The sequence below is a fragment of the Propithecus coquereli genome, unplaced genomic scaffold, assembly GCF_000956105.1.
Source record: "Propithecus coquereli isolate 6110/MARCELLA unplaced genomic scaffold, Pcoq_1.0 Scaffold220, whole genome shotgun sequence".
Classification (NCBI taxonomy): Eukaryota; Metazoa; Chordata; class Mammalia; order Primates; family Indriidae; genus Propithecus; species Propithecus coquereli.
This window is the reverse complement of record NW_012147190.1, coordinates 484249-499782: the sequence shown is the minus strand read 5'-3', so window position 1 is coordinate 499782 and position 15534 is coordinate 484249.

Sequence of the window (15534 nt, the reverse complement as noted above, 5' to 3'; positions counted from 1 at the left end):
CTCCGAGATCCTGGAAGATTGGTGTTACATAAGAGATAGTATACCAGAAAATAATATCTTATGGCACTCTTAGAAAGATGCCCAAAGACCTAAACTACCATATCTTTCCTGAGAGAGCTTCCTTTACCTTGGGAGGGGAACCCTGTGGTGTGGGTGGAGTTTCATGAGTAAGACTTTTTAGTTTACGCGACTGTCAAATCAGTGTTTGTGCCATTCTCTCTCTTCCAACTCCATGATTATATGAAAAGAACAGGACTACACCAATTTGAGAAAGAATGTCCTTTCCTGATTGTTCAACTCCCAGAAGGATTATTTTGTTACTTCGGTCACCAGAGTCTGTGGAAACATGGAGCTCCATTTTTCAAGTGAGCAATGGAAATAGGACTAACAAGTGGTCCCAGATTCACTCATATGAAAACAATAACACATTCTGTGACTTGGAGGTCTAGAGGTTTATGTTGGCACCAGCTGGAATGCTAATGTGCAAAGAATGATGGTCTTTCTCCTCAAACACTAACAAACACCAGTCATTTCCTACTGATTGGTTTCAACTTAATAAGCGTTTTGTGGAGCCCAAAAGAATATTTCATTTTAGAGTATTTAGATTATGTTGATTACTCACTTATGAGCCATAAGTTGGTCAATGAAGAACAGATTTCTTCAACTTGTTATCTGAGAAAACTCCCCCGCCCACTAACCACCGTCACCACCACCACCACTGCCACCACCACACATGATTAAAACTCATAAACAGAACAAGGTATCATGGGAAAAGGGATCTGGAGCTTTCTTAAATGCTTCTTAAAGTTTGAGGTATCTGAAACCCTTTCGAGCATATGATAAAAGCTATGAACAACCTCTCCTGTGATATGGCCCTACTGATAGAATTGCATTTTTATCATGGAGCTTATGAGCTCTCCAAAAGCTCATCCATCACGGGTAACCCTCTTTCTATGGTGGATTTCTGTTCTGGTGCCACTAATGTCTTGGCCATCTCACAGAGTGCATCTCGTGCAGCAACTCTGAACTCTCCACCTACCAATTTTGAATTCTGCTTTGACTTCAGAATTTGGCATGTACAGGTGAACCTGGACCATCATTTCTGGAAGGTGGTAATCAATCATGTAAGCAGATTCTTAAAGAGGGTACAAAGTGTAATGGGCCAAACTGCAGCACCAGAAATGTCGTGGGATGGCATTGGTTCTTAGATATGTGTCTCATTGCTATTTCTCAAAGAGTTTAAAATATATGTACATAAAAGTAAATATAAGCATTAGGAAATAAGAAAACAGAAAACAAGCAACTTGCAGGTCATTTTAAATATCAGTGAGTAAAATAAAATTATAGCAGGACAACTATTTGAATTTTTATCTTTTTGCACTGCCAAATAAGGAAATGTGATTACTTACAAGTATAGCTGCCTTCTTTGCATATAATTGTCTTCAGTTCAACAGGTACCATTAGTACCAGTTAAGGGACAGAAGAGGTGATAGGAACTGGGCTACAGGATGGATGAGATCCTTTGAGAGCTCACAGCCTCATGAGAAGCACAAACATGCAAACAATAACTTGATATAGTACTAGGATGGGTCTAGGTAATAGTTGTGCACAACAGTGCTCTGGCAGCACAAAGATGCATGGTCCTCTGGGCAGAGAGCAAGTGAGGAAGGTGGGAGACGGGAAGTCACAGGGAGCCTCTGGAAGGAGATGAAGGATCAGAATCTTGAAAGAATGGAGGCTGAAGCATTGTAAGAATAAAGAACAAGATTCCCAAAGGCATGAAACAGCAAGGTATGTAAAGACCACTATGAATTGTGCAGTTTGATGGGGGTGTAACAGGTAATTAGGGAGATGGGAAGAATGGAACTGAAAAGGTAATCAGGGCAGATGGTCTGCAGATAGTTTTGTTTGCCTTTCTGGGACATAGGCCTTTTCCAAGAAGCCAAGGGAAGCTGTGTGAACTAAGTAGTGATTTGATCGGGCTGTGTTTAGGATGGTAGACTGGCTGCAGCAGGGAGGGCAGATGTAGGGCAGAAGTAGAAAGAGCAGGAGGGAGACTGTGGTACTTGTCAGGGTGAGAAGTGATGAAGGCCAGCACTGGGGAAATGGTGAGAGAGAAAGGGACTGGCTCAAGGAAATTTTCTGAGAAAGAATTCCTAGGTCTTGGTGGCTGACCAGATGTTGTAGTGAGGGAGATGGCAGAGAAAGCCTGGACAAATGTGGAACCTGAACTAAGAGAGTTTATGTGGGATAAAGAACACTTGGTGTAGATGGAGAAGATGCTGCCTTGAGTTTGAGGTGCAGGGAGAGACGCCTTGTCGGTATCTGAGAATGAAGCTAAGGATGGTAGTTGTCACCATGTGTGTGAGATCTCCCAACAGAAACACGTAGAGTATCTGGGAGTCATACACTTCTAGGAGAACATGAAGTAAAAGATTGACTTGCTCCCCAGGAACGTGTCCATGCGCATGACACACTTGATTTTACTGACCACTTTAGGGAGTCATAGAACTAGGTCCAAATCTTCCACAAAAAGCAAGAGTAGCATTCTCTGGCAGGAGGTGCAGGGAGGGTGTCTTGGATTCAAGTTTCTGGCTCATGTATCAAGCAAGCTAGAAGGTGCTGGAAAGTACATCTGATCTTGGAGTAGGGGGAGAGAAATAAGGAAGGCTTAGTGATTGCTAGCACTCCCTCAGTCCTGAGGCTCTAGACAATCGAGAACCACTGACCTGGAAAAACTGCCTCCCTTTTCCTCTCCTCCCTCAGTCTAATTTTTCTGCCTCCCTCCTCACACTGCTGCCCGTCATCTCAGTACTCACAGACACACATTGACCAACTCACTCTCCAAATATGGGGAGTGATCGGATGTTGTCTGAGTTCTTGCCCAACACGTGGTTGTGCAGAATAATTTTTCCAAGGAATTTTCATACCCAATATTTATGTTTTTTCTATCACATGCCCATAAATTTCAGGTCTTGCAATTTATGGAGGGTGGCTGAGTCAGGAAGGAGTGTGAATGTGCCTGAGATCACAAAGCAATTTAAGAAGATAGGTCTGGTCACACTGGCTAGCCCATTTTCTAGCTATAAGACCAATTTACTCTAATAGAAAGATCCATGGAAACATGTCAAAAGAGAACTAAAAGGATAATTTTCTATTATTGAAATTTTGCTTAGTAATAAACAGCCTCATCATTAGTATGACAGCTTGTGGCTAGGAGATGAAAAAGGAAGAGAGAGACGAAGAAATAAATGTTCCTTGGAATTTATTGTTAACAAAGCTTGACCTTTATTAATTTTGTTACTTATCTTGTTACTTTGTTGTCTTCTCTATCATTTGCTTTAAGAAGGCACTGTTGTTTAATATACATTTAGATGTATATTAATGTCCCTGAAAGTTCCATAGGGATAAGAGAGAGACTAAATTTATTGAACACATACTATATATCAAGGATAGTGGTATGTATATATTTTTTAATATTTACAGGAAATTTTTAAGTATCATCATTCGCATTTTATAGATGATAAAAAATAAGATCAGTGAGTTTTTTTTTTAAAGAGAGAAATGTAGAATATCGTAGTCACCAAAACAGTGGCAACTAGTCATTATTTATTGAGCACTTATCTTATGCGTACTCTGCACTAAGTGCTCCCCTATCATTGGCACTAAGTACTCCACCTTATAATACAGATTGTTACTACTCACTGCAGAGATGAGAAAAGCAATTCCTAGAGGACTTGCCCTCAGTCACGTGGCTTTCTGGTGTAGACCTGGGATTCAAAGAGACAATGACAGATCGCTGGTCTATATGTGTACGTTCGTGTAGTGTGGGATGACCATAATTTCCACGTGTTCTCAGACCCACCTCTGAATTCAAAGGTGAAGAATGTTACAAATCATAGAAACTGTCCAGGACATTTCTTCTAACTATTGCTGTTTATCCTCTCAACACGACCTTTTGCTTTATTGGCATGCCACAGATTCAAATGTACTCTTGGCTTCCAGCCTCCAGATCTGTGAAAAAACAAAGTTCTGTTTTTCTAAGCTACCCGGTTTGTGGCATTTTGTTGTGGCAGCATGAGTTAAGTGAAACACACAATTTGGGGGCTGCTATTTTAGACTAGATGGTCTGGGAAAGCCTTTGTGAAAAGCTGATATTTGAGCTAAGACCTGAATATTGAGAAAAAGGTGATCAAGTGAAGACCTGGGGTAAGGGAGTAAATTTTGGGTAAGAGAGGTTTGTCAGAAGAGCTGCCCTTTGTAAAGTTATGGCACAATCAATTTCGCCAGTCCCCCTCCTCCACTCCTCTCCCACCAGTGTCTACCAGGAACACCTCATGCCTAGGAACCCCATGTCCTTAACCAGTACCTTCTGTCCCTTTGGAACCATCCACGTGATCCACCCTTCTCCAAAAGCTATCTGGGCTTAGGATTTTCCTGATATCCTTTCTCCATCAAAACTTGCCTTTCCTGGTTTCATTTCCTCCATGACTGATACTTACCCAAGAGACAAAAGCTATTCCTCCCAGATAACATCTCCAGGAACCTACAAAAGGCAACTTGATTCCAGGGACCTAAAAAAGGCAACTTAATTCCAGAGATGATGGGAATTCAGGCATCACAAGGCCACTGAGGAGGTATTTTAGAGCAAAGGTGTCTTATGGCACCCAAACTACCCAGCAGAGGTAGTTATGCTTTCCTTTTCAGGGATGGCTTTTCCTGCATACAGAAATTACTGACTGCCTAGAATATTCTCCAAATTGATACACTTAAGAACAATAAAGATTTCTATTTCAATTCCAAACACAACCGAAAATGGAACTACATTGTAATTTAGGGCAAATATTGACAATATCTCCAATATATTGTATGCCAGTACACTTACATAGGCTCCAGGTTGATAATTCCTTGTTAAAGAATTTTGGTTTAGAATCTGAGTTTTAAATGTTGAACCATGAAAGAGCTGTTAAAACCTCCTTAAGCAGCTAAAACCTAGTTTCCACTTTACTAGAAATTTGGCCAAGGAAGGTATTAAATAGAGTGGTGTCACCAGTCAGAGCTGATGAAATGCAAGCACGGCGATAGTACCTATCAAAAGGAAAATTAGAATAAATGAATATTAAAATATTTAAATCTATAATAATGTGTTCAAAACACAGTTCTGAAGAACATTATCGTTGGAAGTGAGAAACCAGTGCTAAGTCACTTACAGTCTTTTCTAAGCAACCTTCTTGCCTCCATTTCAACTCATTAGGATAATATTAGCTTCAAGTGTAATGGTGTAATTTTGACTGTACTGTACACAAATTACTCTGGTTCTTGCTCTGACAGGGTTTAGCAATAATCCCTCTTGGTAGATCTTTAGCAATTGCTACAATACTAGAAAAACAAAAGAATGAAGCATTTAGAAATAAGACATATATAGTCAGGAAAGCCAGTAGATTATATTTACTCAGAAGGCAGAAGAAAACACTTTGCTTCTTGCTAAGTTTGCTGAATTCAGTGGCCACTTTCCTAAAAGTTTTAAAAAATAAAATATATTTTGCCACTTATGAATGCTCTGAATACTACAATACCTTATAGACTATACTGTCATGAGATATAGAACCATCCTATAGATCTTGGATTTTTACTGGTTAACCACCCAAAGGATAGACTTCTAATACTAAGCTAAATATACATACACATACCCACCCTCAAACATATGCTTCTTTGAGTTCTAAAGGTCATATTGATTTCCATTATACATTATGGAGCAAATATGTATATTTGATGCCCAATGTCTACTATCCAGTGTTTTGGGTTAGAAAAAGAGAGAGGGTAGTAGCTATCTCACAGGTTTCCGTGAGGATTGAAAGAGGCAGTGGATGTAAAGCACTTCCTACAGTGCTTGCCACACAGCGAGGACTTAGTAGACGACAGCTGTCATTATTATTGCTATTATTATTATTGTTGTTGGCCATAAGGTAAATACAATGATTCACATTTGAATGAGAGTCCAGGATCCTAAAGCACTTCCATGTACATTATTACCTTGGAAACTTAAAAGCCATCCGGTAGGATGGGCAGACAAGAACCAGCAAGAACCTTCTTTCTTGTGGATGGGGAAGGGAAGACTCAGCACGAAAAGGCTACTTGCTCAAGATCACATAGCCACAAGTACAACCTAGATCACCGACACAGCCTCTCTTTATTGCTCTTAACTCTTACTAACCTGGACTTGCATCCATCCATTCATTTATTCAATAAATGCTTGTGAAGAACCTACCCTGTATCAGGTACTGTTCTTTATGTAGAGCACAGCAGAGAAGAAGATAGACAGGATCCTTGCGGTCATGAGCTTACTTTCCTTTGGGGCCAGAGAGTTGAGACAGAGTATAATTAATGTAATAAGTAAAGTACTTAGTGTTATGGGCTGAATTGTGTCCTCTCCAAATTCATATTTTGAGGCCTTAACCCCCAGTACCTTAGAATGTGACTGTATTTGGAGATAGGGCCTTTAAAAAAGTGATTAAGGTAAAATGGAGTCATTAGGGTAGGTTTTAATCCAATCTGACTGGTGTCCTTGTAAGAGGAAGTTTGGACACAGGAAAAGACACCAGGGGCCAGAGTACAGGGAACATCCCCTGTGAGGACACGGCGAGAAGGCAGCCCTCTGCGAGCCAAGGAGAGAGGCTTCAGGAGAAACCAACCCTGCTGACACCTTGACCGTAGACTTCCAGTCCCCAGAACTGGGAGAACATAAATTTCTGTTATTTAAGCCATCCAGTCTGGTATTAACATTTTTTTGTGGCAATCTTAGCAAACTAATACTCCTAGTAAGAGAAATTGATGAATACTATGGAAAAAGTTAAAGAAGTGGACGCTAAGGATGACAGGAGCACCAGGGAGGCACATTGCAATACTCCACAGGGTGGTTAGTATGGGTCTCGTTGGGAGAGAAAACTTGAGCAAAGACTTAAAGAAAGTAAGGGCATCAGCTTTGAAGGTATTCAGGAGAAGGGCTTTCCAGGAGAGGGGCTAGTTAGCACAAAGGCCCTGTGGCGGGAGCGTGCAGGCATGGTGAGGAGCGATTGTTGAGCAGAGCCTGGCCGGAGAGGAATGGGCAGGGCTGTGCAGTGGAGGTCAGAGCGGCAATGCTCTGGGAGGGACAGGGCAGGAGAGCCTTGGAGGCCATTATAAGGGCTTTGATTTCTTCTCTGCATGAAATGAAGAGCTGTTGCTGGGTTCTGAACAAAGTGACATGACCCGACATATTTTAAAAGAATCGCTTTGGCTTCTGTGTTAAGAATAGACTTAGGCTATTGCAATAATTCAGGCAAAAGGCGACGGCAAGTTCAAACTAGAGTGGTAGGCATGAAAGTGGTAATAAATGGTCAGATTCTGGATGAAGCCAGCAGGATTTCCTGCTAGATTGGACATGGGAGAGGAGAGAAAGAGTAGAGTCAAAGATGACGGCAAAGTTTTTGGCCTGAGCAAATCAGAGGGTTGTGGTTGCCGTCATCTGAGATGCGAATAGCTGCAGGAGGAGTGATTTGAAAAGGAAGATCAAGAATTTCATTCTGGATGCCTTGAGTTTGGACTATCAGACTTCCAAATGGAGATGTCAAGTCGGCAGCCAACGTTAGTCCGAGTTTGATGTTGGAAGAGAGTGCCGGGCACTGTCCCCAGGACCTAGAGACTGAGTATAGTTAGAAACAGGATGAAAACAAACCCTGAGCCCTGGGCAGCCCTAGTGTTACTAAAGAGGGAGAAGAGGAAGGACCAGCAGAGAGATGCAGAAGCAGCATTGATATCTTGTGTTGCCCTAGAAGCTGAGTAAAGGGATGGTTTTTAGGAGAAAAGTTTTGATTAACCATGTCAGATGTTGCTACTAAGTCAAGTAAGATGAGAAGCGACTTTTGGGTTTTGCATGGAAGTCATTGGTGACCTGAAAAAAGAAATTTCTGTGGGCCGGTGAGGGAGATAGCCTGGTTGGAGTGGGTTTATGAGAGTGAGAGGAAAGGAACTGAGGGCGATGGATAGAAGGATCTTCTTCAAGGAGCTTTGCTGCCAAGGGAAGCAACAAAATGAGGCAGTGTTGTCAGGGGAGTCAGGCGAAGAGTCCACATTTTCTTGAAGAATTTCTTCCTTTAAGAGAAAATGGGAGAAAAAGCAGAATGTTGGTATGCCCATCAGAATGATCCAGTGGAGAGGGTAAGAATTGATAAAAAGAAGGAAAAGGAGAGAATATCTGGGGTGGTACCCACAAGGAGGGAAGTGACGGTGGCGCCTCGTGCTCCAGACTGGCTTTCCGTAGCTAGGAGGCTGGTTAGTGCCTGCTCCTCTGGGGTTCAGTGTGGGTGGGGCTGGGAGCTTCTCATTGTTTCTGTGTTTCTCGGTGAAGGATGAAGCATGGTCACTGGTTAAGAATGAGGACAGGGCAGAAATGACAATGGTTTTCAGTGAGAGAAGGTATGATAAAGTAGATTATTTGAGTGCACAGCAAAATACCACAAACTGGGCGGCTTGCACAACTGAAACTTATGGTCTCAGAGTTCTGGAACCTAGAAGTCTGAGATCAAGGTGTTGGCAGGGTTAGTTCCTTCTCAGGGCTGCAAGGAAGAATGTGTTCCAGGCCTATCTCCTGGCTCCTGGTGGCTTGCTGGCAATCTTTGGTTCTCCTTGGCTCGTAGAAGCATCACCTGTATCTCTGTCTTCATCTTCACATGGTATTCTCTCTATTTGTGTCTTTGTGTGCAAATTTCCCCTTTTTTATAAGGACACCAGTCATCGTGAATTAGGGCTCACCTTACTGACCTTAGCTTAATTAATTACATTTGCAAGGATCCTATTCCCAAATAAGGTCACATTCTAAGGTGACTGGAGGTTAGAACTTCAACGTAAAAATTTTGGGCTAGGAGGGGGACTCAATTTTAACCCATAACACGTGATTAGAGAGAGCAGAATAGGCTAGAAATATACTGTGTCTGCCTCACAGCAAAAGGAGCCACATGACATTTGCAGTCATAATGGTAAAGTGAGTCTATTCAGCATGGGAAGACCATTTTCTTTACCAACATTCAGTCGAAAGGTGCAAGTATAGAGTAGAAAGAGATTTAGATTTAACCAAGAGCAGCAAGGGATTCATGGATGTCCACCAGTCAGTGGTTATTTATTAAGATTTACCAAGGAATTGAAGCTGGGTAGGGAGAGAATAGAGAACTTGAAGGTGGTAAGGGAGAAAGAAAGTTTTAGGATCAATGGATGGGGTCCTGGTGGGGTGAAAAGATGGTTGAAGTTGGGGCACTTGAGGAAGGAAGCTGGAAAACTGGAAGGCGGTAAGAAGAGAGGAAGGTAAGCACGGAACTGAACTAAGATAGTGTCTGATTATTGCTAAGTGCAAGGTCCAAGGTCTGACAAGGGAGTGAGTGGCTGAGCTGGGGAAGTGGGTAAGATCATCGGAGGAGCGGAGACCACAATTTTGAGAAGCCATTGTTTTGGAAGGAGCATCTATGTACATGGTGAAATTATAAAGTTCTCATGCATCCATTCATTTCATTATTTATGTGCCAGCCATAAGGGAGATTAGACCTCTGTTGGGAGCAAGGCCCATGGACTCCAACAAGACAGCCACCGCTAAGCCCTGCTGTCCTTGCTTGAGCTAAGAAGATGGCCTTGGACTGGCCTATGCTAGGTGATTATGGGAGCAGGAAATGAAAAATAAAACAACAACTGTGAAGTTAACTTTGAAACTCCTTTGATACCCAAATAAACAATTAACCTAGAGGAAAATAAAAATCTTGTACTCTAAATATCCTTCATTGCTTGTTTTAAAAATTATTATTACTTGGTCTCTTCGGTAGCTTACATTCATTGTGTTGATATGTGTGTTTCCTGGGGATTCTACACACTCCAAAATCTGAAGAGTAAGCAAAAATAGTGCTTCTGCTTAAACCCTTCACAGTTTATAGCCACATTTACATAACATTAAATAAGTCAACAAAGGCATCATTAGCTCCCATTAAAATATGAGCAAAGAAATTTAAAAGAACAAGACAGGCTAATTGGTAAGTAATGTTGTGTATCAAAAATTATGACTGTAAGATACCCTAGTTAATGAGAAGCCCTGCAATCATGTTTACTACATATTTAAAAATTAAATGAAGGTGAATAAAAGTTAACAGAAAAGAAGATTTTCCCCTTCATGGATGCTGTTATGTCTGTTTTTCAAAGTAGAAAATACTAAGGGTTATTTTAGCCATCCACCTTGACAAAAGATTTTATAATTTATATGACTTTTACCATTTTTGTACTTATTGGGTCATAAACAGGAAAGCCATAGCCAGGGTGGAGGGCAAGGGCAGAACTCTTGAATGATACCAGTGAGTAGGCTCTGGTTTTATCTCAGTCCTGGGTTGTTAGAAGAACTCTCTCCTATTTCTTTCTTTATGGGGGTCTGGGCCCGATCATGGGCAAAATGTGCCCTTCAGGTCCCCTGTAGGAGGAAAGCAATGTGTCTAGACACTTCATGTTCAAATGATGGTGATTCCTAATGCTGTCTGCTTGAAGGATCACCTAAGTGAAACTCTAAAAATGCTTATGTATTAGTCCCACCCCAGACAAATTAAATCAGAATCTTGGGGGGAGGGCCCAGGCATCTGTATTTCAGAAAATTTTCCCTATTGATTCTAAAGTGCAGTCAAAATTGAAACCCACCGTACTAGCCCCCTTTAATAAAATAACAGCTACCATTTACTGAGTAACCGCTAGGCTCTCTAATAGGAACTTATGCAGGATATTTTATATTTTATTTGGTGTAATTGTAGGCATTTGCTATTTGCAGAGACTACATAGAAAGGGCCATACTTTATCCCCAAGAAAGACTACTTAATGGTGGCATTTCAGACACCTGAGGCAGTATGCAGAAAATATCTGGGAGGAGAGAAAACAGGAGGGAGGTCTCCCTCGCATCCCTCAGGTGATTCAGGTATGTCTGCATGTCACACCCGTATCAAACTCTGTAATACGGCACCTTGTGGGTAACGTGTCTTGGGTAGAAGCTGTCTTGGCTTCCCAGGCAGCACAGGGTTCTAGGTATTCTGTGTGTGTGTGTGTGTGTGTGTGTGTATGCATGCATGTGCACATGTGTGTTGAGAGAAGTTGCAGTTTTGATACTTTGTCTAGCTCAAGACACTAATATTTCTTCAAAAGTAGGTGACTTTATATATTTCTCCTCCTGGCCAACATAAGTCTGTATTAATAGATGAGACAGCTGGCCCTTCCAAATAAAACACTGAGAAAAGCCCAAGAGAAGCCACTCCACAGGCTTATCAATTGCCCACTCCCTCATCCTAAATCCAGAGCTGCCCAGGTCCTCAGAGCCCCTAAATTTGGGATTGTCTGTGGGGAGAGGTTTCTAGAAAGCACAATATCATGGGAATCAAAACCTTTAGATGCTAATGGCAAGAGGAAATGCTCTTGCTTCTAAAACTTTGAAAACAGGGATTGATTTAGTAAACTATAAAGAGTTTTTGACAATGTATTTGACTGGTAGTAAAAAGAAGCATCCTGTATTATAGTGCTAGGGTTTTCCACTTCTTCGCCTCCATCTGGAAAACTGCACTCACGGGCCATGGCACCAGTGAAGCCTTATGAATGGATATTCTTTTTTCTTTCTTTCTTTCTTTCTTTCCTTCCTTCCTTCCTTTCTTCCTTGCTTTCCTTTCTTGACAGGGTCTTGCTATGTTGCCCAGGCATGAGGGCAGTGGTGTCATCATAGCTCACAGCAACCTCAAACTCCTGGGCTCAAATGATCCTCCTGCCTCAGCCTCCTGAGTGGCTGGGACTATAGGTATGCATCACCAAGCCCAGCTAAGTTCTCTTTTTTTTTCTGTTCTTCTTCTTCTTCTTCTTTTTTTTTTTTTGTAGAGATGGGATCTCACTATATTGCTCAGGTTGGTCTTTGGATAGTCTTAAATGGCAACTTTTCATTTTGTGTTCTCTGAGTTACAAGTCCCCTATGTAAAATTTGTCTTAATTTGACCTTTTCCAAAGTGGTTTCCTATTCTTGGAATGGTCTTCACCCCAGGTCTAACACATCTTTCTCTCTTCATTTGAATTGCTCCAGAAATCCCAAATCCTTGTAAAGTCTTAGTTCATTCATTGGGCTATTCAATGGATATTGACTGGAACATACTGTGTGCTATACACTGGGCCAGGTGCTGGGAATACAGTAGTTAATACAACAGTCATTGCCTTTGCTCTTAAGAAGCTTGTGTTCTACCAGGAAAGAATGTATTATACAGTTAAGTAAACAATTACTTTCTTGCAATTTTGATAATGGTTATGTGGGAGTCATCCAAGGAATGTTGCAAATACATAACAAAAGGGCTTGAGCCAGTCTTTGTTGTCTGGTGGGGTTGAGGGAAAGGGTTCCCTGAGGAAACCTCAGATAAGAAAGATCTCAAGCCTGAATCAGACATAGCTGGGGGCAGAGGAAAAGTGAGAGCATTTATAGCAGAGGCCACAGCCAGTACCAAGGCCCTGAGGCAGAGAACAAAGTAATTACCATGAATTGAAAACCAGGAGGGAGGATATTGTGACTGGAGTGGAATGAGCCACAGTGAGAGAGACAGAGATGAGAGGCAGAAAGGGCCACGTGTAAATCTGATAATGAGAAGCATGTGTTTTAGTTTAGTTACATTGAGGAGTTTTGAAGATATCCTCTTAAGCAAATGGTTGACATAATCAGATATGCATATTTTTAGATGCACTCTGGCTGGGCACAGAGGTGACATTTGAAAGAACTAACGGCGATATTTGGGAGGATGTTTTGGAGACTACTGCAATTATCCATTGGTGTGGGTGATGACCTGGGCTGGGCCGGGGGCTGTGAGATGAGAGTTAGTGTCTGAGATTACTGCCAGCTCACTCCCTCCTGCAGGTTCTTGTTTACAATGCCCACTTAGCAATGGGATTCCCAATACATTGACTCACAAAGCAGATCCAGGCCTTACCAATAAATAAATACAAATTGGCATGCCTGGGAATTGCATATGGCCTGAAAAACTAAGAAAAAGGGATCCTTTTACGTTAGCCAGCTGCACTTTGGAATAATACACAGACCTCTGTGAATCATTTCATGGTTTATTAAACAAAATTCTGTTTGCAATTGGCAAGTTAGGAAAATAAATGTCCATGTTTGTTTTCACTTTCTATTTCCTTGGTTTGTCCAGAGACTCACGGCCCCAATCTGAGGGCTGTCCTTGGAGATCCACTAAGCAGACCTGGTTCCCCACTTTTGAATGTCTCAGGGAAATCAGCCACAGATTTCCATGAATCCTTATGAGAATGAGGGAGGAATTCTTGATGTTCCCATCATCAGAGAGGGTATATGGGCTGCCTGCCAAGGCTAGCAGGTTACAGCCTCTAATCTGTAAAATGGGGATAATACTATACCTCAAATAATTATTGTGAGGGTTAACAAATTTGTTGGATGCAATGAATTTAGAGCAAAGTCTGGCATATAATTAATAATTAATAATATTAATTGCTGTTGTCGCTCTTATTCTTGTTCTTTGTAAAGAAATATCTTCCCCTCTGATGGTCTGACTGAGCATCCTTATGTTGGTCAAGCATAACATCATCCAGCATTGGCTGCTCCCATCTGCTTGGTCTGTTCCAGAACACACTTCCAGCGTGTTAGATCCATCTTATTACAGTGCTCGGAACAGAGCCTAAGGCGCTGTTTGTCCCACACAGGATAGAGAAGGACCCTCACTTCTAGTGTTCTTTATTCAGTTTGGTGATAAGAGAAATATTAATAGTAATAAAAATATACTAAGTGCCTACTATATGTAGCAATTATACTAGACTCTTTAAATACATCATTATTCCCTCTTATAACAGTTGAGTGAGATAGGTAAAGGTGCTTATATAGGATCATAGCACCAAGGGATAGATGCGCCAGGATCCAAACAGACCTGCAGGCTTCGGAGGGGGCCTTCTTACTGCGCTCCATGCTGCCTCGCTGTTCCCAGTGAATTTCCAAGGAATGGCAGGGCCCCTGATTCAGCAGTTGGAGCAAAGCTGTAAAATGAGTCGCCAGGCCTGCAGCACTGTGTGGGAGGTATTCCGATTACAGCCTTATTTATTCATTGCTGCATTAGCCATTCACTCTCTGATCTCGCTCCCCCTCTCCTGATTTAGGCAAAGAAAATACTCGTGGACAGAGTATAATAAAACCCTGAAACCACCTGGAGGACCAAGTCTGTTGCATTTCAAATACCAAGAAGGTAAGAAAGTTAGCATCAAAAGAACGCAGCACATTGGGAGTTACCTCGTCCTGCCACCCAGTTGTTAGTGGATCCACGTTATGACTGGCCTTACTATTACTGATTGGTTTGTAATGATAGTGGTGAGCACTGGCCATCACTAGCGCTGTCATTAGCAGGGAGCGCCCAGTGGATTAGCAAGGGCAGCAGCCAACGTGCACTGAGCACTTGCTCCATGCCAGGCCCTCTGCTAAAGGCTGCACCGTCATTCTCTCACATGCCTGTGGTGACCCAGTGGGTGGGCCACTGTGATTATTTCCCTGTCCTGGATGAGGAACCTGAGATTACGGGGCTTGTCTCATACCTAGTGCACGGTAGGATGGGATTTAAATTCCAAGCTGTTCGATCTCCTTTGCAACTCCAATTCTCTCTTGGAGCTGTTTCTACACATTTCTCATTTTTCTCTGAATAAACGTCTAGGAGTAGCTCCCTTCTACATACTCACGCCACTGCCACCACCACGATGAGCAAAGTGACGGAGGGAAGCTGGGGAGATCTGGCAGGGCTGTGGAGGATGGCGGGCTCCCCTGAGGGGACGCACATGACCATCACCCCCTCTGCCACAGAAAATTCCTAAGAAAGGGCTCAGCCCTCCCGAACAGAAGGAGGCCAAATATTATCAAACACAACTTCATTGGATCCACAGAAGGTACATACTTTCCCAAAGCAGTGTCATGCATGTTAAATTATTAAATTCCTACTACTACCCTGTGAGGCGAGCACTATTTATTATCCCTGTTTTATAAACGGGAGCCTGAGGGTGACACTGATGAGCGGTTGTCCCAGATTTCTCAGCCAGAACCAGGCAGGGTCAGGGCCCAAGCCAGATCTTTCTGGAATCTCTGTTTCTGTTTCACCCCTCCTTTGGTATCTTGCATTTTTAGCTTTTAATTTAAAATAAAAAAAATGTGTAAGTAAAGCTGAACATTCTAGGAAAAAAGGGGAAAATATAGATAAGCAAGGAGCAAAAACTATAAAACCACCCAAATCCCCCATTTCAAGATAACTTCTATTAACATTTTAGTCTATTTTCACCCAAACATTTTTTTTTTAAGATACATGCATATATACTTTTTTTTTTTAAAAAAGAAAGTGATATCATACATAGTAATTCATGGCCTCTCCTTATTTCCCTCAGAATAGATTACGCACGTGTTTCCGTGTTAGCATTTATGGTGCTCCATACATAACCACTTCAATGGCCATCCCATCCCACTAT